General features: G+C 50.7%; 1 protein-coding gene and 1 long non-coding RNA gene across 3 annotated transcripts in view; both read right to left on the bottom strand.

The window, feature by feature from the left end:
* The window catches only part of LOC139054560 (platelet binding protein GspB-like), a 249,237-nt gene that overhangs the window by 188,082 nt on the left and 37,714 nt on the right, over positions 1–23,441 (bottom strand). The window contains exon 1 of one of the 2 annotated variants that reach the window (XM_070531703.1): positions 15,170–15,291. The exons of the other annotated variant lie outside the window; for it this stretch is intronic. The gene's annotated coding sequence lies outside the window, so the exon portion shown is untranslated. Of the gene's footprint in view, positions 1–15,169; positions 15,292–23,441 lie in introns of those variants that run through there. 2 annotated transcript variants of the gene reach the window in all.
* Positions 18,253–19,651, bottom strand: LOC139054564 (uncharacterized). Its single transcript, XR_011511326.1, has 2 exons — positions 19,532–19,651; positions 18,253–19,212 (listed from the first exon to the last, which is right to left on the bottom strand). It is a non-coding gene; the product is annotated as an uncharacterized lncRNA (long non-coding RNA).

Here is a 23,441-nt window from a genome sequence, read left to right as displayed (position 1 = left end):
CATACTACTGCCGCAGCCGGGAATCACACCCACGACCTTGCACTACGCCGCAGAATTCCATAACTCTTGAGCCACCACGGCTGGCCCGAAACTCGGCTGTCGGCGCTTCAGAAGAACAAACCCGCCCGAAAACACCACCGAAGATGAGCTCCATGCATGTTATTGCCGCATGAACCGTCGAACGACGCAACCGGTGCTGTATGGTACGACGCCGTCGCGGGCGTATTCAAATTCGCGCGTCGGCTTTCGCAGCATTACGGCCATACCAGACCAACGAGGAAGCGGCATGGCACAACTAACACGTGGCGCGTGCTTTCACGCCACGAGGTGCTCTGTCATCTAGTCCCGCGCGCCCATTTGTGCGGCGCCAATTTGCGCAAGCAGAGCCTGGTCGGCGGCGTCGGCGGCAGCGTTAAAGCGGCGGCTGTTAACGCGCTATGAGGCGCCGCCGCAAGTTGCCGCCCTCCCCGTGGGGCCATCCTCGGCTGATTTGCATGAAGTGGAGGCACAATATGTCGGCAGCGCGGGCGCGAATTCAGCCGGGAAATGGGCGCTGATGAGGGGGCGACGTCGGCTGACGCCCGGGCCAAGGACGACGACGGAGCGCCTGCAGCGCCCGGCGACAACAGCCGCGACGAAGACAACGACGACGCCGAAGTGGGGAGGAATCGCCCAGCTGTCTGCGGCCGATGGATGCTTTTACGCGTGCCGCCGCCGACACCGGACGCCCCGTTTGCCTTCGTCGACGCGTGCGCGGCTGTAAACGTTACCTCCGCGCAAAGCAAATGCGGAAGGAGATAAGGGGGCCACATATATGAAGGAGGAACAGCTGCTTGTATGCCGGGATGGAGTGCGCGCCCTCCCGACCACTCACGGATGTGTGCGCTCTCGTGTAGCTGATCCGTCGCGGTGGCTCAGTGGAAATGTGGCGCTCTTTTGCTGAGCGCTAGGCCGCGGGTTCGAGTCCCGGCCGCAATCATATGAGGCATTGACACAGAAACATAACTTACAGTGGTGGCGCATTGGGCTATAGTTTATATTTCGTAGTGACTAGAGAGACAGCATGAAACGCTTTGCAGAAACTCTCTGGTATACACACATTACATACATGTCAAAGAACCCAAATTTGGTCGAAATTAATCCCAGACGGGAGCCCTGCGCTACGGCTTCTCTCGTGGTCTAGGAGTTGTTTTGGGACGTTAAGCCACGTTATATTTGGTTTAATAACGATTCCACTTCTTGTAGTAGGCGTTTCTTTAACTATAAGGCCCGTCTCTGTTCGCACTTTCGAGATGTTGGAAACAGCGGAGTGGGTGGGACAGGCGGCGCTCAATCTTCCTGCATCCTCTCGCGCTGCGCACTGTTGTTCATGCAATTTACCAGGTGACGCGGCAGTACATCTGTCGTGCTATAGTTGTCGTACTATTATTGCCCAAAAGCGCGTCTTCGCAAATATTTAAGAGAGAGAGAGAGAGAGAAATCGCAAGAAGAAGCACGAAGGGAGGTACAGCCACAGCGGCATCCAAGATGGCGCGGAAGAACTTCCACCGCTTCTTTGTCTCGTATGTATTGTCTGACAAGATGCCCTGGTCACTCTCTTCCACGTGGTACTGTGGCCCCCAGTACAAAATCACTGACGCGGGGTTGGTCAGGGTGCAGATTGAGGCCGGAGTCCACCGAACATACGAACTATCTCTGTGATATCGTTCGTACGTACGACGCCGCATTTATAGGTTTGACCGGGGCAATCTCACAGGCGACTTCGGCAACCTGGCGCAAAACGTGGTAGGGGTCGTTGTAACGTGGCAAAGCAGCTTCCCTGAGAGACGAACTCTTCAAGGTGGCACCCAGAAGAGCACCAGGGAACCAGGTGAGTAACAGGCATCCCAGTGGCGCGGCAATCGTAACGTAACTTCTGTCACACCTGCAACAATATCATCGGCTCTATTTCTACTTCTCTCTGCTAGGCCGCTCTGGCCTAGCTCCCGGGAGCGGTTTGTGGACTGGTCCGTGAACAGTTTCCAGTTTGAGGAAAAGCGACGCAGTGTAGCACGTATAGTCATGAGTGCAGAAGTGAACTGCCTCGCCAGATTTCAAGCTGCAAGCAGGTTTGCGCTTCCTTAATCGTGCGCTTGGTTCGTCGTAAGGTCGCCCCTCAGCGGAAGAATCCCTGGTGGTTCCCTCTTACATTTATTCCATTTTCTATATTTCTAAATATAAGCAGCAAAGCCTGCCCGAACATGTTTACCCGCTAAGCATACCTGCTGACGAAATAATCTAAAGATAATCGATACAGCTTCCACCGCGACCTTCCTACCGTCTGCAGGCAGGCAGACGATAACGTCTATGTAGACAGTCGCGCAGAAGGTAGCAAATTAAGTTTCACATTTCAAGGCAATCGTACAGACGGGAACCAAAAATACGGCACTCAAAGAAACAAGAACAAGATTTAACAAGAAACAGTTCACCTGATGAACGTAATGTATCGCAGTGCGACGCCTGTACAAAGACAAGACACTGGAGGCATTCCCACAAGTGTGGATACAGCGCGAAACGGGCGGAACGGTCACTGCTTGGCACAGTTGATGAAGCGGACATTTGCTGACCTAGAAACGCATATACCTTTAGGCAAGGCGCGGCGGATTCGTCAGGTCTGACCGGTCATGCACAATGCACAACTTTTCTTGCCTTCTTTCTTCTTCCCTCTTTCTGCATCTCTACTTCTCCTGGTATATACTTTTAGTCTCGAAGTAGCCTTTTAGTCGAGACCATCACCTAGTCTGCTCTTGATCTTTTTTTTCCCCTCTCTGACTACCTGCATAATAATAATAAAAAAATATGTAACGATTTTCGTGAGCAGATCGGTCTACACCGCCTGGGGCCCCCACAGATCGCGCCCTACTTTTCGCCCTACCCGTTTTCAACGAGCTATTCTAGCAATTTTTTCTGAATTTCTTCGTCGTGTCTCACCTGCCGCAAGACGATCGACCCCACCGCATCGCCGTTACCACCAGGGTTTAGAGGAAGACGCTAGGTGTCTGCACATTTCTTTTTGGCTCACCCCCTTCCATTCAGCACTATTATCGACGAAGCGGGAACGTTCGACGTCGGTCACGCCCGTGCGGCTAAGATGCGCCGGCCCGCTCTCACGCCGAAGCCATTTGCCTCAGGAGGAGGCACCGTCTTTCCGTGCCGCCGGGAAACCGAAGCACCGAGCAGCAAGACGGCGCGGAGGGGGTTATGCGCAGCCAGTAGCGGCACCACGCCCGCGCGCGCCCATGCGCATCCCGGAGAACGTCGGCGGGCGCACGCCGCAGTCGGTCGGAACAGCACGCCGACGACGCAGCGGCGGCATAACTTATACCGCGGCTCAAGGCTGCTGCCCGAACGCGAAGCACGAGGGACGACAGATGCGGGTCGCCGATAAGCCTCGTGTATGTATAGTATACAGATGCTGCGACCTCAAGACGCGCGCGAGGGAGATGGAACGCGTGAAAACTGCGGACACAATGGAACGGCCGCGAGCTGACCGCTCGGAGCCGACGAGGGACGCGAGCGCCCCTTGCTCCTTCCTCGTACATTCCTTTTTCTTACACTGCCCAGAGAGAAGCTTGGAACTTTTCGAAAGCAGAGTTCGTTCGTTCGAGGCGCATGCGTGTATCGTTTTGATGGATCTGCGGACAATTTTAGAGTCCGCTCGAAGGCACGCTGTCGTGTTTTCAGTAAGCTGGCATGCTATTAATAGTCGGCGCTTTCCTTCTGGTCGCGTGTTGTGGCTCCGAGACGTGTACGTGGAGCGCAAGTGCGGCACGAAAGAGTGTCTGTGTGCGGCCTTTTTGCCATCTGCAGGCAGGCAGCAACTACAAGACCTATACTGCGTTTCAGGGAGTCTATACACTCTGCCATGCAGAAATCAGCTTTTCGCATTCCAGTTTTCAAGCTAGTCGTATACAGTTGGCAATACTTCACATTCCGCGTCTCAGGGCACCAGTAAAACACGGCAACGTCCGATGTTACACATTCGAGACAGTTGTACCGAGGACAGCATTTTGACGTTTCGCATTTCAAGACGGCTGGACATACTGTATGTCATTTTGCGCGCTGCACATTTTAGAGTGAAGGTATATGTATGTAGTTTAATACAAGGGTACGTTTCAACTTTTTGGATAATCTCACAGACATCAGGCAGATGGCTTCACATGTATGAACACACGTGAGAATTTCTTGAACTTTCAGAACGACACAAATGCTTTTTATCGGCTATATATATATATACCAATGCCGTCACATGATCCTACTCCTGGTTCTCCCAGTATTTATCACACAGTAAATTTGTTAGCTTTTTTTCTTTCTTTGTAATCGAACGTAAACACCGAACGATTCATAATATGTGAGTAGAAAAACGACTATCTAGCAGGTATAACCTTCGCACAAACTTCTGAAAGTTTGCAGCTAGGTATTCAACTCACCCGTAAGCAAAATACATGTCAGTATAATATGTCGCAATCACGCTAATTATTACACCTGCAAGCTCATGTGCGTACCTAAGTGGATCGCACGCCGGAGAAAGTGCGACGGACGAAAACTTGTCACTTTGTTCAGGTGAGACAGTATACGTTGTTTCTGTTACTTGATTTCTGACTTAGGCTGACTCACACGGAGAACCGAACATTTCGTTCCCATCGCTTTTTGTCTCCGCGGAACTCACGTACATCCTGATTCCGGTAGCAGCTTCGGTGCAAGCTGACCGCACCAGGAGCGGTGGCCTACCACGGAATAACGTCGCCGTACACCTAGTGACGGCCATCGCTTCCGTAACTAATCGGGAAGCCATCGCTCACATCGGCGTTTCGCCGTAGACGCACGCCACGAAACCGAAGGCAGAGATGACGCGGCCTTTGCGCTGGCGCTTTAATGGACGGAAGCCGCTTGCGTGTCACTAATGAGCCCGCGCAGTTGACTGAGGAAGAAGCGCGGGGGAGCAAGACGAGAAGCCGGAGCTGTAATGGGCGTCGCATGCACGCGTTCGAGATCGCCGCCAGTGACAGCGGCGACGTCTCCCACGCTGCTCCGAGTTGCCGAAGCGCGAGGAGCTGCAACTCGAAGTGAAGACGTCTGGCAATGTGGGTCACGCCCCGTGGTTGCCGCGTTTTCGCCACTGACGTATGAACTGACCTCTAGTGGAGGGGATGCAGCGTGCACAACGGTGACTCTAGAGGTCAGGTCGGTCAGCGAAGATTTGCAATTCCAAATTGCATTTCTGTTCTTTTCTTCCCCACTTCCAACATCCAGAGGGAGTGAAGAATTCGTCCTAAATGTTCTTTAGCGTAAGACAGGTTAAAAAAGAAAGGCAACGAACTGCGCTCTCGCACGTAGAAACGTTTTATTAGAGCGTTGCCGCTTCTCCACAACTCTTATACCTACCAAGCATGCAACGTTTGTTGAAGCCTCTAAATAATTATTTGGATATTCTCAACCCCATTCTCACTCACCCTGCTCGAAATATAGGTAGGCACGCTTTAGGACGGAGACAAAGCAATGAGTCGGTCCGTAATTTGGCGAAGAAAACATAATAATCAAACACAAACAGAGCGTTCGTCTGGGCTCAATACAACGCATTAAGCGAGCATGGCAACACAGAAATAGCAAAGATAATATGTATACATTAACAGTGCAAAGCTGGTTGGGCTAGTTCTGGTTAAGAGAGGAATGCAGACTTTATAGATAAGTCGGAGTCGTCAGCCAGCAGGGCGTGCCACTTCATGTGCAGGTCGTTGATTATGGTATGCACGGTGACCTTTATCGTACTCTCTCTTATACAGGTGCACACACACGAGCGAACACTAAGGGCATTCAGAGAGAGAGAGAGAGAGAATGAAGAGGAAAGGCAGGGAGGTTAACCAGATATGAGTCTCCGGTTTGCTACCCTACACTGGGGATGGGAGATAGGGGTTAGAAAGATGACAGAGAGGAAAACGCAAAAAAAAAAACGAACGCGCACACATGGAGACACACACAAAAAGGCGATCCAGTTAAAGTCGTTCACAAAGGGCATTCACAAAGTTTCATTAGGCCTGTGGACCTTAGAAACACCCGCAGCGTTCCCGTTGGTTGAAATGATAATGATGACTCCTTGTATAATGGTACAAACCCATTGTGGGGGATAGGCCCCGAACAGCGTGTGGTAATGTATTAAAAGCCGGCAGATCCCACGCCGTGTGGGAATCGATGTTACGCGAAGCAGCGTGCGGGGAGCCTACCAAGTTAACGAAACGACCACGAGAGCACCAAGACGTAGGCGACTAGATAGATACTGTCAAAGTGGCAAATGTTCGCCAAGAAATGCTTCCCATTTAATAGTAATGACAGAAGACAGTACTCTCGTCACTCGTACCTGTTTTCTTTCTTTTTCTAGAACGAAATTTACTCTCGACTTGCTTAAATGCAAAGTTCCCTATCGGCGCGCCTGCTTTTATGCGTTGCATATTGCAATCACTCAGTTCAGCCCTTGGGCGTGGCCGCGCAGCCACCATTGAGGGTATGAGCCATTGTTCATTGCTGCGCGTCTCATATGTGGGTCTATTCTCTTTTAAGTTTGCTATGTTTGTTATTAAGTTGCTTCTATTTTTATGCGTTGCATATTTCAATCACTCAGTTCAGCCCTTAGGCGCGGCCGGGCAGCCACCATTGACCTTTAGCGCAACCACGTGACGTGACGTCACGACAGCTGGAGGAAAAGCTGGGCCCCAACTCGCGCAATATGCAACGCATTCTTGGCTTAACCAAGCTAAGCCTGGCCATTTTTTTGTTAAACATGCAAATAACAAATAACATGCAGAGCTGTGCTGCGATCGACTACGTCCTCCTAAGCTGCTGACGCAAATGCGCCGGCGGAACCGTAATTTTGATGGACCTCTAAAGCCTCTTTCCATTTCCTTTGACAGTAAGACCTCTTTAATTGAATTAATGAAAATTTGCCCTTTCTTTAAGGGACGTTTTAATGCGCCTCGCAGCGTTTTAGCACGGATAACCTCACAAGGTGTCGCCACGAGCGCCTGTAGCCGACGAAAAAGAAGTCGGCGTCGCAGTGTTGTTCAGAAATTTAGTTTTCGTTTTGATACTAATAAATGTACCTGAAACCGCCCGCTTCTCGGCCGATCCCACGCATATATGAGCCACTATTTGGAGACAAGACGGCGGTGTCAGCTGTGAGATCCTGCGAGGGACTGCTGGTATCGCAGTAAATTAAACGCCAGAAGTGTCGCTTGAATATGACGAATTTATTAGAGCGCAACTCAATCGCTGCGCGTCGCCACGCTTCGCCGTGTTCCCGACCAACGCTTCTGACGCTTTTGACGCTTCGGCGCGTGCCAAAGCTTTCCGACGCGTGCCCGTGGTTGGGCAACGCGGTTGGGTCATTAGGCGCCCGTTCCTGGATTGAGCGTCGGTACAGGCGCGAACGCGTACGTGTCACTGCTCGCGCGTTCGTCGTCGTCGTCGTCGTTGTCTCCTGCACAGATGGCTCCGACGCCGCTCATCATGCTAGCGTTCCCATACTGCCGTCCCTCTGCGAAGGCGCTGACGTTATCGATCCCCTACCAGTCGGTGCGTTGATTTCGATCTGAAATTCTTTGCCTCGATATATCGCTCGCGCCTTCGCACATGCAGTCGTCGTCTTCCACAGCTGCGGCTCCGATGCCGCTCATCATGCCAGCGTTCCCGTATATATGCTGCCTTTCCCTCTGCGTAGGCGCTGGCGGCACTGGCCCACTGCCAGTCGGTGCGGTGACCTAGGTCTCAAATTCTCTGCCTCAATATATCGCGAAATGAAAACATGTATAGAGCTGCGCTCAAAATTCGCATTCGGGTGTACCGTAATCGTCGGAAATATTTGTTTTCTTCGGTAAATATATATCTATAGTGAAACTTAGCTGCGTGGCCTTCCGGTCTCTGAAGATGGCCATTTTTGTCCATACCCGTTACCCTTGCTAGCGAGGCACAATATTGGTAGACGCTCACCGGGGTTCATTGTAAAGTGGCGGGATCATCAACGATTCCCGCGAACGTTAAGGTGTTGATTAAATTTTTTTCGCACCCCCTCAGCACCATACATGCTATGCAATTCCACCCGATTTCTCTTTCCCATTCGCATTCATTCATTCGAGAAAGGCAAGAAAGTAATGCTCTCTCTTTTGAAGAAAATGCAAGCGGGAGATAACTTAGCAACGAAGGAAAATAGTGTTCAACTCCTCCTCTGACTTTTCACGGGACAGAGACAGACTGCTTGAAATTGTTCTGACGGTGCGCCCTTACTGCCAATGCCGCGGTACGCCTTCCAACACACATGATCGTGGTCAAGGCTGGTGATCGAAAATTGGATAAATAGAAGCATTACAACTTCATCAAAAACACTGTACCACCACGTGGAGGGTAATAACTTTAACGTAATATACAGACATTTTTTCAAACAAAATAAGCGCCAACAAACTTTATGGAACACTCGTTCTGGTCGACATCGTCCCGGAGGCGTCCACCAGGTAAACGAGTCCGTGATTCGGAAGCCACGCCCGTGATTCTGCATCTGGATACCACGGCTGGCGACTTCCTGTTACCACGTCAACGATGGCTCGATTACGCGGCGCACGACCGCACGGGCTCGTGTGGTCCTCGGTGCTCAGCGACCAAGACGCGCACCGCGCGGTCCGCCGTCAGGGCAACGCCTGCTGGGAACTCTACTGCCGACGGACACAGTCCCGTAAGTAATGACCACGGGACCGTCACCGAGTCCTCCCCACGGGTCATGCTCGGCGGCTGTCGGGTCCAGCAGCGCGTTGCCGCAGCTCTCGGTGTTGTTCGCGCAAAGCAGTGCCTCGTCGTCGTCGTCGTCGTCGTCGTCGTAGACGCCAGTGTTCGGCTTGCCATTGGCGCTGCTCTTTTTCTCGTGGACATCCTCGTAGCTACCAGTTGGCTCCCGGCGCTGCAGTGATCGAGCGTATTGGGTCTTCGGGAGAACATCGACGTCGTAATCGTTGATGGCAGCTTGCAAGTCGAGCTCGCCGTTGTCGTGCTTCTCGGTCCGGTAGTAGACGCGTTCATCGGCGACGACACCGGGGCAGAGGCCGAATGGACGCGGCAACCCTGAGTCACGGACGGAAGGTGGCGCCACGAATAAGGACGGCTGCGCAATGCTAGGCGACGCGACCGAGATCATACCGAAGTCGACGTCGCTAACGTCGGTACGCGTCGCGACGCCCATGTCTTCGCTGTCGTGGTTGTACGTAGACGGGGCGCTCTTCGCCGCGCCTTCCAGTTGGTTTCGACGCTGCCGGCGTCAAGAGGTAGCGTCGAGGAGTGAAGACGTGTTTACGCCGGCTCCGCGAACAACCAAGGATTCTGGTGGTTTTTCTGGCAAAATGATCTGCGATAGTGCTACAATCGATTTTCGGAAGTGACAAGGACCCTGTGGACAGAATTGTTTGTGCCTGTGAGTCGATTTTTAGTGATTTTACGGCTAAAAAACTGTAACCGGAGCACAACGCCACGCTAAGCCTCACCCCGGCTTCGGCATGGCCCCGGCCGTGGACGGCGTCGACGGACAGCTCCAGGCCAGCGGCGGCTCCCCGAGAAGCGGCGACATGGAAGTGACGGTGGAAGGCAACGAAAAGGATCCTAAGGGACCCGACAACGAAGGATGGTTCACCGTTTTGGCGAAAAGGAGGCAGAAGATCGTGCCAGCTGGCGCGGAGACGACGATCGGACGCTCGGCGGACGCTCGGCGCGACGCGCTCAAGAAGGGAGCAGGGAAGAAGGAAGCGGAGCTATCGGTAGCATCGAACCTACCGAGACTGCCTGCCACGGGCTGGAAAGTGACTCTACGACTACGAGAAGGCCTCTCGGTGCTTCAGAAGGCACCGGAAGTGAGCCTAGGAAGAGCAGTGCGCGAAAGCGCGGGCGTCAGCCTACAAGAAGCCAAGGGAGACCGCTTCGTGATAAACACCAAACAAGGTACGATTATCTACCACACATTATCGATGGAGAATGCTAAAAAAATAAGCAAGATAGAGAAGATCAGAATCGGAGACAAAGATTACGGGGTCGTCACGTACGTGAACGCACCAGAAAGCTGTGGGCGTGGAGTCATTCACGGCATAGAGGAAATGTACTCCGACAAAGATGTCCTACTCAACCTCAACGAGGATGAAGACAACCCGACAATCCTAGAAGCAAGAAGAATGGGCAAAACCAGAACTTTCCTCCTAACTTTTGACGACGAGGAAGTTCCACGCACGGTTTTCTTTATGGGCGCTATTCTACGGTGCTTCCTATACAAGAAGAGGTACGAAGTATGCTACAAGTGTGACGGACTCGGCCACAGATCAGACGTGTGTGACAATGACGAACCGAGGTGTAGAGGCTGTGGGGCAACCAGACCGCAAGAAGGACATCAATGCGAGCCGCAGTGCCAGCTCTGCGGCAAAAACCACGTCACCGGGGATAAGAAGTGCAGGAATTTATTCCGCACCCCGTACATCGTGAAGAAGAGACGATGGGAGCAAAAACAAGCGGCCGATGAGGCGAACCAAGAGGAACTTCGTAAAAGCAGGCCAAGCGAGAGATCGAACAGCAAGACCAGGAGCCGCTCGGAGTCCTTCCCGAGGCTACAGACGCCGCAACAGCAGACACAACAGAAGGAAACAAGTAACAAGGTGAGCTGGTCAGGCAAAGTCTCCCAGGATTCAGAAAAGGATAGAGAAAACCAGGAGCTAAAAGCGCTTATTAAGAGGCAGGAAGAACAAATCAGAATACTGATTGAGGATAGGAAAAAGGAGAGGGAAGAATTTTTAAAGATAATCGAGGAGATGAAAAGGGAGAAGGGTGGAAACAGTACGAGACAGGAAGAGAGTGTAGGGGACCAAGAACCTAAAACAGATCGGCCCCCGCTCAAAAAGAAGAGAACGGGAGAGACAGACTCAGACAGCAAGATGGACAAAGTTACTCAGGATATTACCCTGATGAACGGAGCTATGATGCAATTCATGGAACAAACTCGAGCGGAATTCGAAAAGCGCGACATCGCCCTCAAAGCAGAATTTGAGAAACGCGACTTCGCTTTAAAAGCGGAATTCGATTGGTTTAAAACACAATTAATTAACATTCAAAATGCATTGGCAAAATAACACGATCTGGCAGTGGAATTGTAGGGGCTTCCTGAAAAAGAGAGCAGTCCTACAAACATTCCTAACTAACATCGATAAACCAGATGTCATTGCGTTGCAAGAGTGTGGGAAAAATGCAAAATTGGCCGGCTACACAGCCTACACTGGGCAAGGAGAGAATCGGCAGACAGCTATTTTAGTTAAAAGAAACTTAGCAGCAGTACTCCACGAGACTGACACAAATACGATTGATCACGTCCTTATTGAACTAGTACCGAGGAAAAGAAAAGATAGAAGCCTATACGTTCTCAACGTATACAGCTCTCCTAAGCAAAAAAAGAATTGTGGCTTCGATCAGCTCATCGACAGGTCCAAAAACATTGCAGGGAACAGCCCCATAGTCATAGTCGGAGACTTTAACGCGCAACACACGGCTTGGGGGTACAAAACCTCGCAACAAAAAGGCAGAGAATTATGGGATACTATCTCCAAGCATGACCTAACTCTACTAACAGATCCTCAAATCCCGACTAGAAAGGGAAATAGCGTTTCCAGGGACACCACACCGGACCTTACTCTCATAGGGGGACACATAACCGCACGATGGTGTAACACGGGAGAGGACTTGGGGAGCGACCACAGAATAATAGAGACGGTGGTAGAACACGGCATACCAACTCCCAAACCCACGCAGTTCGAAGCGGTAAATTGGAACCTCTTTAGGCAGAAATGTGCCGAAAAAGTGGAGCTCAAGGATTTAAGCAGTTGGAGCAAAGCCCTCTTGGAAGCGGTTGAAGAGGCCACCGAACAGGTGGAGGCGGACGAAACGCAAGAGGTAGTAGACCGGAAAATGGTCGGATTATGGCGGAAAAAGAGGCAGCTAGAGCAAAAATTGAAAGAGAATAGAAGCAATAGAAACATTAGGAGGGCATTAGCGCACCTGAACGGAGAGATTGAAGAATACGCACTCGAACTCACGAAACGAAATTGGAATAGCATATGCGAACAGATGGATCACACAATTGGTAAATCAAATACATGGCAACTATTGAGGCACCTACTCGATCCCCAAAACAGCAAATCAGAGACGCGTAGCAACATGCAGAAACTAGTGTATAAGTACGAAGGTAGTAATAGGCAATTGTTCGCTGAAGTTAAGGATAGATATCTTAAATGTGGTCCGCAACAAACGCTGCCGGACTACAAAGGCGAAGAGAACCCCCTCTTGGACAGCCCCGTCACGGTAGGAGAAGTCAGGGCCGAGTTGAATCGACTTAGAACGAAAACAGCTGCAGGACCGGACAGAATCAGCAATCGGATGTTGAGGAACCTAGACGACAAGTCGATAGTAAACCTAACGAATTTTATGCAAGAGTGTTGGGAGAAAGGTAAAATCCCCAAAGAATGGAAGGAGGCTAAATTAGTCCTAATTCCAAAACCGGGGAAAAAGCTCAGTCTCGAAAACCTCAGACCAATATCCCTCACGTCATGCGTCGGGAAACTAATGGAACATGTGATACAATCTAGAATCAGCAGATACTTGGAAGACCAAGACATATACCCTGACACAATGATAGGCTTCAGAGCACACCTATCTGCGTGTGATGTCATGCTACAGCTTAAAGAGCAAATTATCGACCACAAAACGAAGGACACGAAAGCCATCGTTGGCTTAGACGTGGCCAAAGCATTTGACAACGTAGACCACAGGGCAATCTTAGAACAATTGAATAACCTAAACGTAGGGAGACGTACCTACGAGTATATAAAGGACTTTCTGACTGACAGAACAGTAACGGTCAGTCTAGGGGGTAACGAGGAGAAAGGGATAGTGCTCAGTAATAAGGGGACACCGCAGGGCTCTGTACTTTCACCCACTCTCTTCAACATAGTAATGATTGGACTCCCGCACAAACTTAAGGACGTACAGGGGCTAGAACATACGATCTATGCGGACGACATCACCCTATGGATAAATAGAGGCAGTGACGCCCACATAGAAGAAACGCTGCAAAAGGCCATCAATATAATTGAAGAGCACTTAGAAAAAGCCGGACTTAAATGTTCAGCTACGAAGTCGGAGGCTCTCTTCATCAGTCCACAGAACATGCGAAAGAAAATCCATAACCACGGGATAAAACTCACTGTTAATGGGGACGCGATTCCAAACGTAAAAGCTATACGTGTGCTAGGCATGCACATTCAGGACAATGAAAGAAATACAGAAACGATTAGAAAGCTTGAAATGAGCGTTAGCCAAACCTGCCGACTCCTCCGAAGAATCGCCAACAAGAATGCAGGCATGAGGGAGGCTAACCTATTAAGGATAATACAGTCCTTCGCGATCAGCAAGATTACATACGCAACACCGTACCTTAAACTAACAAGGGCCGAGAAAAACAAAATAGAAATCCTTATTAGGAAAGGAGTTAAAACAGCCCTAAACCTGCCACCATGCACATCTACGCAGAGGATACTAAACATGGGCATTTCAAACACCCTAGAAGAGTTGATCGAAGCCACACTAGTCTCCCAGCAACAGAGACTAATGCGAAGCAGAGGTGGTCTGAGAATTCTAGCGAAACTAGGATACGAAACTAACAACAAAGTAAGAAACACGGGAGCCATCCCGTCACAAATCAGAGACAGGATACGCATACCACCACTCCCGAAGAATATGCATCCCACTCACCACCAGGACAGGAGGAAAGACAGGGTTAAAGCGTTACAAAAATCACTAGATAAACAGCAAGGGGTGTTCTACACGGATGCAGCAGAATATGAAAGCAGACGAGGTTTTGTCTCAGTGACGACACAGGTTAACGGTGAGAACTCAAAGAGCTGCAGTACCCCGCAAAACAGTGTGGAGGTTGCAGAGGAGGTGGCCATAGCCCTAGCTTTGACTCAAAAAGGGGTGAAAATCATAGTGTCAGATTCCAAAACAGCTATCAGGAATTATACCGCAGGGAGAATCTCCAAAGAGGCGCTCAACATGTTGGAGAAAGGACCAATTCCAGAAGAATTAGTGAACCTTATATGGACTCCTGCCCACGAAGGCTTGCCCGGCAATGAGAAAGCGCATGCATTGGCCCGAGAGCTTATTTACCGGTCCACCAATGCAGCCTCTATAGCCAGGGAGCCCCTACAAAAAGAGGAAGGTATAAACACTTACAGCGAAATTCTCGATTATTATAGAATGGGAAGGAAAACACTGCCAGAGGCGCATAAGAAACTAAGTAAGCAGGAAGAGATAACATGGAGGCAACTCCAAGCGGGGGTGATCTGCAACCCTTACATTCTGAAGAGATGGCACGATAGCATTGAGGCCATGAGTTGCAAACACTGCGGGGCAAAGGCGGACATGATCCACATACTATGGACATGTCCTAGATACAATAAGCCAGGTAGGGATAGACAATCCTGGGAGACTTTAATGACCAGCTCAAAGGAAGCTGACCAAAGAGAAGTCATCCGCATGGCCCTGGACACCGCTGAGCTCCAAGGAGCATCAGCCAGCTGAAAGGGGAGGAGTAAGCCGAGGAGACAGGAAGACTCTTGCCTCCTTGGGGCTCTTTTTGCGGGTGCAAATAAACGTTATTTCTCTCTCTCGACGCTGCCGCCGCTTTTCTTCGCGGGTGCGGCGAAGGGCCATCGTGCGGAAGCCGCAATAAACTCTTATCTGCGACGGAGACAGAAAACTGAATGTGAGGAATATAATTCTTCGAGTGCCGTAGCGAGAAATCAATTCGTGGGGAGAGTGCACGGTAGCGCTGAGAATTTCGGAGAAGTCCACGGACACAACCAGCGCAGTTAAAAAGGTTAAGACAGGTTCCACATAGGCTTAGAACACACCTCGCCGAGTACATCACTGCGGTTAAAGTACGTGGACACGAAACGAGCCAATTTCAGTGCTGTAGACGCTACAGTTTCGCCGCTGCAGAGCAGGGCGGCACGATGTCAGCTTTAATCGAACAGTGAAGGAGCGGAAGGTGAGAAACAAAAGCGCCACTTACTCGTCTTGGCGATGTTGCAGGGTGAGAGCGGAGTTGGCAGAAACGTGGCAGGCTGCGCTTCTGGCACGCTCGGTGTGGAACGCAAGCTCACGTGCGGTTTGTGCACGCGCTCTTCATCTTTCTTTGCGGAAAACAAGGAGCTCTGTTTTTTTTTTTAAACCTCCTTGACGGAAGACGGTATACGTGAAATCATTTTTGTTGGTTAGCACGAATATTTTCTTGATATCGAAATAACTAATTTTAAAAACGCTAGCAGCACTCTCGTCTCCGTTGTCTGAGACTACGAATTGTTGTAGCGCTATAAGAGAAAGAAAGAAAGAAAGAAAGAAAGAAAGAAAGAAAGAAAGAAAGAAAGAAAGAAAGAAAGAAAGAAAGAAAGAAAGAAAGAAAGAAAGAAAGAAAGAAAGAAACGCCTACTTTCCGTTTACGGAACAGATTTATACAAAGACGTGAGCCACAGTGCTCGCGGCAACAGCTTGCATGTGAAGCTGACTGCCCAACAATAACACTCGCAGCTGTGCGCTGATCGACTGCGTCATATATACTCAGCTGCCGACGCATGTGCACGTCGGCGGAAACCTAATGTTAATGGACGTGTCAGGCCTCTTGCCTTTGACGGAAACACCTATGCGAGACCAGAACGTTGCACTGTGGTTGAACACAACGAGCGTAACGAGATGTCGCCCCGAACGCCTGTAGCGGACGAATGCGGCCTTTTGCGCATCGCAAAGAATCCGTTCTTCGGATGCTGTACGCGCATGTCATTATACCATCTGGCTCACGTCAGAGGCTCAGATAAAGAAATATACAGGACGTGCTACAAGCAGCAGCGAACGCCACCCAACAATATATATGCACGAGCAGGAGTACAAAAGTGCACAGTGCACAACACAGAAATTCGGAACTGCTCATAGCCAGAAAATGTCCCACCAAAAAAGAAAGAAAAGCACTGACCTTCACCCCCTCACTGTCGAGGGTGAACCCGTTAACAAGATTAAACAGGCTACGATAGCTGAGATCCTGTCGTTCAAACAAACGCAAAGGCTACGCGTACACCCCCGCGCGACACTCAAAACAAGTTAACCAGATAATTCGCATTATCTGAACGATCACCAGCCGTCATCTCGGCCTAAAGGAATCGGACATCAACCGCATCATACTTAATCATTCCCTGCATCACCTAGCTATCACGCGCCTAATCACCAATCCACACAGAAAGAAACGATGCAGCCATATAGCCATCCTAATATGCACAGCAGTGAGAACGGCGGCGGGCATCCTTATCCACGTCCTAACGACTGCACTATTGCGAATATATAGGCCTACATAACACAGCGGCAGAATTAATTGAATCTCAGAAAGTAAACCGGACAGAGCGACTTAAACGCACTTTTCTTTTCTTTGTTTCCTTGTTTGTTTCGTTCGTTCATTGTTTGTTTGTTTTTGTGAAGCTTTCTGTGACTCTTATCCCACTTTGCCTGTACAGCTGTGTGGCCGAGTAAACTGGGCTGATCCCGGTGACGCTTTCGAAGCCTTTATACTGTCAAAGCTGGGGACGTATTCTCCGATGGTCATTGTCGGAGATACCCCTTTCAGCGCACACTGGTTGGCTGTTTAAGCAAAATCGGTGGAGCCCATTGGCTGGTTGAGTGAAACCGCTCGAATCGCGCAAAGCGCCGTGTACTTCGTCAAGCGGAAGTGATGGTATCGCTGACACTGATCGTTCGAGAATACAGCCCCACAGAGAGAGTGAGACTTCGTAGGCCGATCCTGATACCAGTGCCCGATATGTCTTAGCAAAGGTTTCAATGCATGCACATTGTTTGTAAAACAGGCCATTCTGAAGAAAGCGCAACATCTCTCTATCCTACGCATCACAGCCTTGTAGAGCTAACAGAGAAGTCTGTCGCTTGACTTTGGCGATCATCTTCTGACGTACTTTGCACAATCATTCTTTGTGCATAATTACAGCGTTGTTTTCAGCATACTATTACGAAGTCTGCTTGCATGCAGGATTTCGTTTTTCTTCGCCAAGACTGCTTCCAGTATTCTGGAGATGACGCTTTTGCTTTTCGATCCTCGACGGTTGCCATTTATCCATTTGAAGCAAGTCAGGAGATAGACAGCGCATCGTCTGGGTTCTTGGATGGTGGTGGTACCAGCATTTATTTATTTATTTGTGTATTTGTGTTTGTTTGTTTGTTTGTTTGTTTGTTTGTTTGTTTGTTTGTTTGTTTGTTTGTTTGTTTGTTTGTTTGTTTGTTTGTTTGTTTGTTTGTTTGTTTGTTTGTTTGTTTGTTTGTTTGTTTGTTTGTTGTACCCTCAAGGTTTTACAGCATTCTGGAGGGGAGGGCAAAAAAAGCAGAAAAAAGAAATGAATGAAAGAGAATGGCGTGTTGACATGAGGTACATGGAATGAAATGGTGACATACAGATCATTGCGCTATGCACGCATACGCGCGCCAAAGAAAAAGAAGATGCAAAAACAAAAAGAAAAAACATCACAGGGACATCTTAAGGATAGGATAGGATAGGATGAATTTTTTTTTTTTAATGCCGGCAACCGACGGTTGTTACTCGCCGAATCTTTCTGGGTTAGTAAGACTGACGGCTGAGGCTGGCAGGTGGTTCCAGTCTCGGCTAGTTTTGGATAAGAATGAACGCGAATACGTTACCGTGTTTCTTCGATGAATATTCCCGCGAGCGTGAATGTGTCGATGAAACAAGTTATTAACAGTTATTCAAAGCCTCCGCCGTTGTTTTGTACATACTAAGCTCAGTACCAAATATTTATGGAACCATATACGCTATTACTATTTCCCATTCACTTAAACCAAACTGACATTAACCAATAAGTCTAAAGTTCGTGGACAGTCACGATAGCGCCCTGTTGTAGAACATTCAAGAGGGAAATAATTGTGAAAACCATGTTAATCTAGCTATTCTACGGGAGGAAGACTCCTTGAAAAACTACTGACGGCGCACCTTTTTTTCTATACTCCCATTTTTCTAACCCCTTCCACCCCACTTGACAGTTGCTATGGCATAAAAGCATTACATCAAGAACACAGAATACTACCATGCGCAGGGTAAAAATAATTTAACGTAATATTTATACATATTTCACCAACATAACAAGCTTGAATAAACTTTGCACAACGTTCATTTCGTCGACTTTGATCCCCAGGCATCTGCGAGGTAAACGAGTCCGTGGTTTAGAACCCACGCCCGTGATTCTTCACCTGGATGTCACGTCTGTTGGCGTGTCTACGCACGCGACCGTTGTTGCCGCAGCTCGGGATCCTCCAATTGTGTGCTCAGCAGGCACAGCTACCACGACACGTACCGCACGGTCTGCCGTGAGGGCAACGCCTGCTGGGAACTATACTGCCGACGGACACCGTCCCATGAGTAATGACCACGGGACCGTAGTGCCCGTCACCGAATCCTTTCCACGGGTCATGCTCGGCGGCTGTCGGGTCCAGCAGTGCATTGCCACAGCTCTCGGTGTTCTTCGCAGCAAAGCAGTGCCTCCTTGTCGTCGTCATCGTCGTCGCTGTAGACGCCGGCGTTCGGCTCACCCGTAACGCTGCTGTTTTTCTCTTGGATGTTCTGGTCGCTACCGGTCCTCTCTGGGTATCGCAGGAGTCGAGCGTGTTCGGTCTTCCGGAGAACATCGATATCGCAATCGTAGATGGAAACTTGCAAATCGAGCCTGGCGTTGTTCTCGGTCCAGTGTACGCGTTCGTCGACGACGAAACAGAGGCCGGTGCTGAGCGGTCGCGGTAACCCGGGGTCGCGGATAGAAGGCGGCGCCGCGCCTGAGAAGGGCAGCGAAGTGCTAGGCGACGCCACGGGAATCTTGTCGAAGACGTCGTCGCTGACGACGGCACGCTTCGTGACGCCTGTGTCCTCATCGCAGTCGTGGATGTACGCAGACAGGCCGCTCTTCCCTTCGCTGTCCGGCCGGCTTTGAAGCCGCTGCTGTTCTTTGTGCCTCTCGCGAATGGTCATCCCCATGTAGCCTAAGAAGTTCTTCTTATCTGCGACGGAGACAAGAAACTGAGATGTGAGAGCTAATTTCTCCGAGTGGCCGTAGCAAGAAATCGATTCGCAGGAAACTGTGCGGGAGTTCTGGTGCTTGAAGATAAGCAGAGATAAAAGAGGGTGTTCAGCGTTAGTAAAAAGGAAGGCACGCAGGTTCCACTTATTAGAACACTCCTCGCCGAGTACATCGCTGTGGCTAAAGCAGGCACGAAACGAGCCACCTTCGATACAATACGCTATAGCAGAACGGCACGATGCCAGCTTTAAACGAACAGAAAAGGAGTCGAAAGGTGAGCGAAAAAGAGCGCCACTTACTCGTCTTAGCGGCGTTACAAGGTGAAGACTGAGCTCGCAGAAACTGGACAGGCTGCGCTTCTGGCACGCTCCGCTTTTGGCACGCTCCGAGCGGAACGCAAGGCGCGAGCTCGCGCGCCCTTCTTCGTCTTTCTTTGTGCAAAATGGTACGCGCACTTCGCATATATTTCTCCACCGCCTAGAATCGGGTTTTGCCCTAACCCCTGTTTGATCCGCACCGATGGCACCGGCTGTTGGAATCTCAGCGCGGCCACCAGCTGTTGGAACCTCAGTGCTGACGCCCGTTATTGCAACTGGGTCGCAAGCCCCAAGGGTAGCGTTGGCCTGGCGGCCTGGGGCACACTGGAAGCATCCGAAGGTCCCAGCAAAGCATGAGGCGACTGCTAACAGAACAACTTGTTTATTCTAGCATCGCAAAGAGCGGGCGGTCAGGTCGACCGAAGTAGAGAGACGGGAGAGCACGTTACTCAAGAGCAGAAATCGGAGCCTCTCTCTTGGCGTCCGGGGGCAGCTGCCCTTATACTCTCGGAGTTGAGAGCAAGAGGGAAGGTCACGAGATGACGCCACGTGACAACGGCGACGGACGGACTGATAGACACGTTGGGACAAGGAGGTGACGCATCAGCCGGGCCGGCGCCGGACAGACCTCCTCGCTTCACACTGGGGGAGCTCCTCTCCCCGGCTGCCGCGCTTTGACAAGCGTGGGCACACACACACACACGAACACACAAAGACACGTGGCACTGAACATGCCGGGACGCGCTCGGCGGGGCGCGCTCGCGGCCGCTCCGAACGGGCCAAAATGTCCGCCGCTTGGAACGAAGCTCCGGCGTACGTTGCATCCGCGCTGGCTTTACCGCGCGTCGTAGGCGAAACGTAACAGACCGCCCCGCCGGGGGAGGGAGATCCCGATGGTCAGGGGACTGCATCCGCTGTCCGGAGGGATGTCGCTCGATGATGCTCATAACCGAAGTCGGTCGTCCCTCGGCGTTTCTTGAGCGCAGCGCACCGAGAAGGCCTCGTTCTCACGTTCAGGTTCACAGAGGACACTGCAAAGTGACTTCGGGAGAGTTCTCATTTTTCTCTCGTTCCCAGCAAGCGTTAGAACTACGCCGAAACTCAGCCGCTCAGTCAGCAAGCACGGCACAACCCTCACTAAGCCATGCCAGGCTCTTTCCCCTTTAATACTACTGCCTAGTTCCTTACAGTAGTCTAGCAGCACTCAGAACGCGTCCACAAATTGGAAAATTGCACTAGAAAGCACATCATCACTTTGAAACACTACACAAAAGCAATATGTTAAAAATCCTGCCTCAGGAAGAAAAACATCAATAACAAACAATTTTGAGGCTGATTCCCACGTTAGGGGCTTCGACTTAAGCCATCGGCGTTACCGTTGAGACTCCCCTTTTTGTAACGCACCTCAAAGGAATATTGTTGCAAAGCGAGGCTCCAGCGCAGGAGGCGGCCATTTGTGGAAGAGATAGTCTGCAGCCATTGGAGAGGGCAGTGATCCGTTTCGAAGCATGCGAAGCGGAGATCTCAGCGAACGACCGTACACTAGCCCATCTGGCGAAAACCCCGTAGCCGCAGGCGGCGCGCTCCTCACTGCAAACATTACCCCAGGCAGAAACAGCTCCCAGTCAGTTTGTTGTTCAAACCACAATGCTCTCAACACGCGCTTCATGACGGAGAGGAGCTTCTCAAGGGAATTCGACTGTGGGTGGTACACTGAGCTGTGTAACAGCTTTACCCCACACCTTTCGAGAAAGGCTGTCGTCAAAGCGCTAGTAAACACTGTGCCCTGATCCGATTGGATTTCCGCAGGAAAACCAATTCGCGCAAATATGGACAGCAGTGCATTGACTATCTCAACTGAGCTGAGTTCTTTAAGCGGCACTGCTTCAGGGAACTTTGTCGCTGGGCAGATCACAGTCAAAATGTGTCCGTACCCCGTGGCTGTTACCGGCAGAGGTCCCACTGTATCAATAACGAGCCGTCTAAAAGGCTCCGTAATGATAGGTACCAACTTCAACGGCGCCCTCGATTTGTCCCCTGGTTTGCCCACCCGCTGACAGGTGTCGCATGTCTTCACAAAGTGGTCTGCGTCCCGAAAACACCCTGGCCAATAGTACTCTTGCAAGAGACGGTCCTTAGTTTTCTTAACTCCTAGGTGTCCGGACCACGAACCCCCATGCGACAAGCGCAACAGATCCTGACGATAGCACTGAGGCACGATCAGCTGATTGAACTCCACTCCCCTGCGGTCTATACACTTCCGGTACAGGACCCCACCTCTTTCCACAAAGCGAGCATTTTTCTTGGCGACACCTTCCTTGACAATGCAGCGTATGTTTTCTAGGCTGCCATCCTTCTTTTGCTCGGCTATCAAAGCCGACCGGCTGACTTTTAGCAACCTATTAGGTCCGTCTGACGTAGGCGCGACGAGCAAATCTGCAGATAGCTCTTCTAACTTTCCTGCATCGGGCATTTCCTCTCCAGTATCTAGTGCCTTTAACGCTACAGACTCAGTTTTATTCAGCTCGGGCGTGCTCTGAATATCAGCTTGCTGCGCCTCTGACCCTTTCTCATCGTTCGACAACATCGGCCCCGCAACTACCGCCTTTGCAGCGAGCTCCCGAACCTTCGATCTGGTTAAGGCCTGAACGCTAGCCTCACCAAACAAAAGCCCCTTCTCGCGCAGGAGGTGATCGGACCTGTTCGAAAATAGGTACGGGTACTGAGGGGGCAGCATAGATGACACTGCCGCCTCCGTCTCAAGTGCTCCGAAAGGTCCTTCAATAAGCACTTTTGCTACGGGCAGACACACGCTATGAGCTTCCACGGCTTGCTTGATCCATGCGCACTCGCCCGTGAACATATCGGGTTCTACGTAAGAGGGGTGAACTACATCCATCGTAGCTGCGGAATCGCGAAGCACTCGGCACTCTTTCCCGTTCACGAGGAGGTCTCGCATGTAAGGCTCGAGAAGCTTCATGTTCTCGTCAGTGCTGCATAACGACAAAAACACAACTTTTGTTTTTGTTTCTGGACACTGCGCCGAAAAGTGACCCGGCTTCTGGCACGTATAACACACGCGCGCTTGCCTCGCCTCGAACCGCTTTCTGCGTTCGGCTTCGGTTGCCGCCGTCTCCTTACGTTCGGTCGGACTGCTTTCACTCGCATCCGCACTACGTGTGTCCCCCTTTGCTCTCATGGGCGTGAACTTCGGCCTCTCAAACTTGGAGCCAAATTCACCCCTTTGACCGTCCTTAGCTCCGCGAGCACGACGCGTCACAAACTCTTCGGCTAGCTCAGCGGCTCTAGCCACCGTACTAACGTCTGGCCTATCCAAGACCCAGTACCGCACGTTCTCAGGTAACCGACTATAAAACTGTTCTAGCCCGAAACACTGCAGAACTTTCTCGTGGTCACCAAACGCTTTCTCTTCTTTGAGCCACTCCTGCATGTTTGACATTAGCCTGTAGGCAAACTCTGTATATGACTCACTTTTGCCTTTCTCATTTTCTCGAAACTTCCGACGGAACGCCTCCGCGGACAGCCTGTACTTTTTTAGCAGACTCGATTTCACTTTGTCGAAATCCTCTGCCTCCTCTCTATCCAAGCGAGCGACTACGTCGGCCGCCTCGCCGGGTAACAAAGTGAGCAAGCGCTGTGGCCACGTTTCCCGAGAGAACCCCTGCTTCTCGCACGTTCGCTCAAAGTTAACCAGGAACAAACCAATGTCCTCTCCAAGCTTAAACGGCCGCATCAGGTCAGTCATTTTGAACAATACTCGTTCTCCTGTACCGTGTGCCTGATTTCCATTACGAGCGCGTTCCATCTCTACCTCGAGACGCTTCATTTCTAAAGCGTGTTGACGGTCGCGCTCTTCTTTTTTCTCTTGTTG

This window comes from Dermacentor albipictus, chromosome 1 (assembly GCF_038994185.2).
Source record: "Dermacentor albipictus isolate Rhodes 1998 colony chromosome 1, USDA_Dalb.pri_finalv2, whole genome shotgun sequence".
Classification (NCBI taxonomy): Eukaryota; Metazoa; Arthropoda; class Arachnida; order Ixodida; family Ixodidae; genus Dermacentor; species Dermacentor albipictus.
Note: the sequence above shows the minus strand (reverse complement) of the source record. Positions and strands in the feature narration are given on the sequence as shown.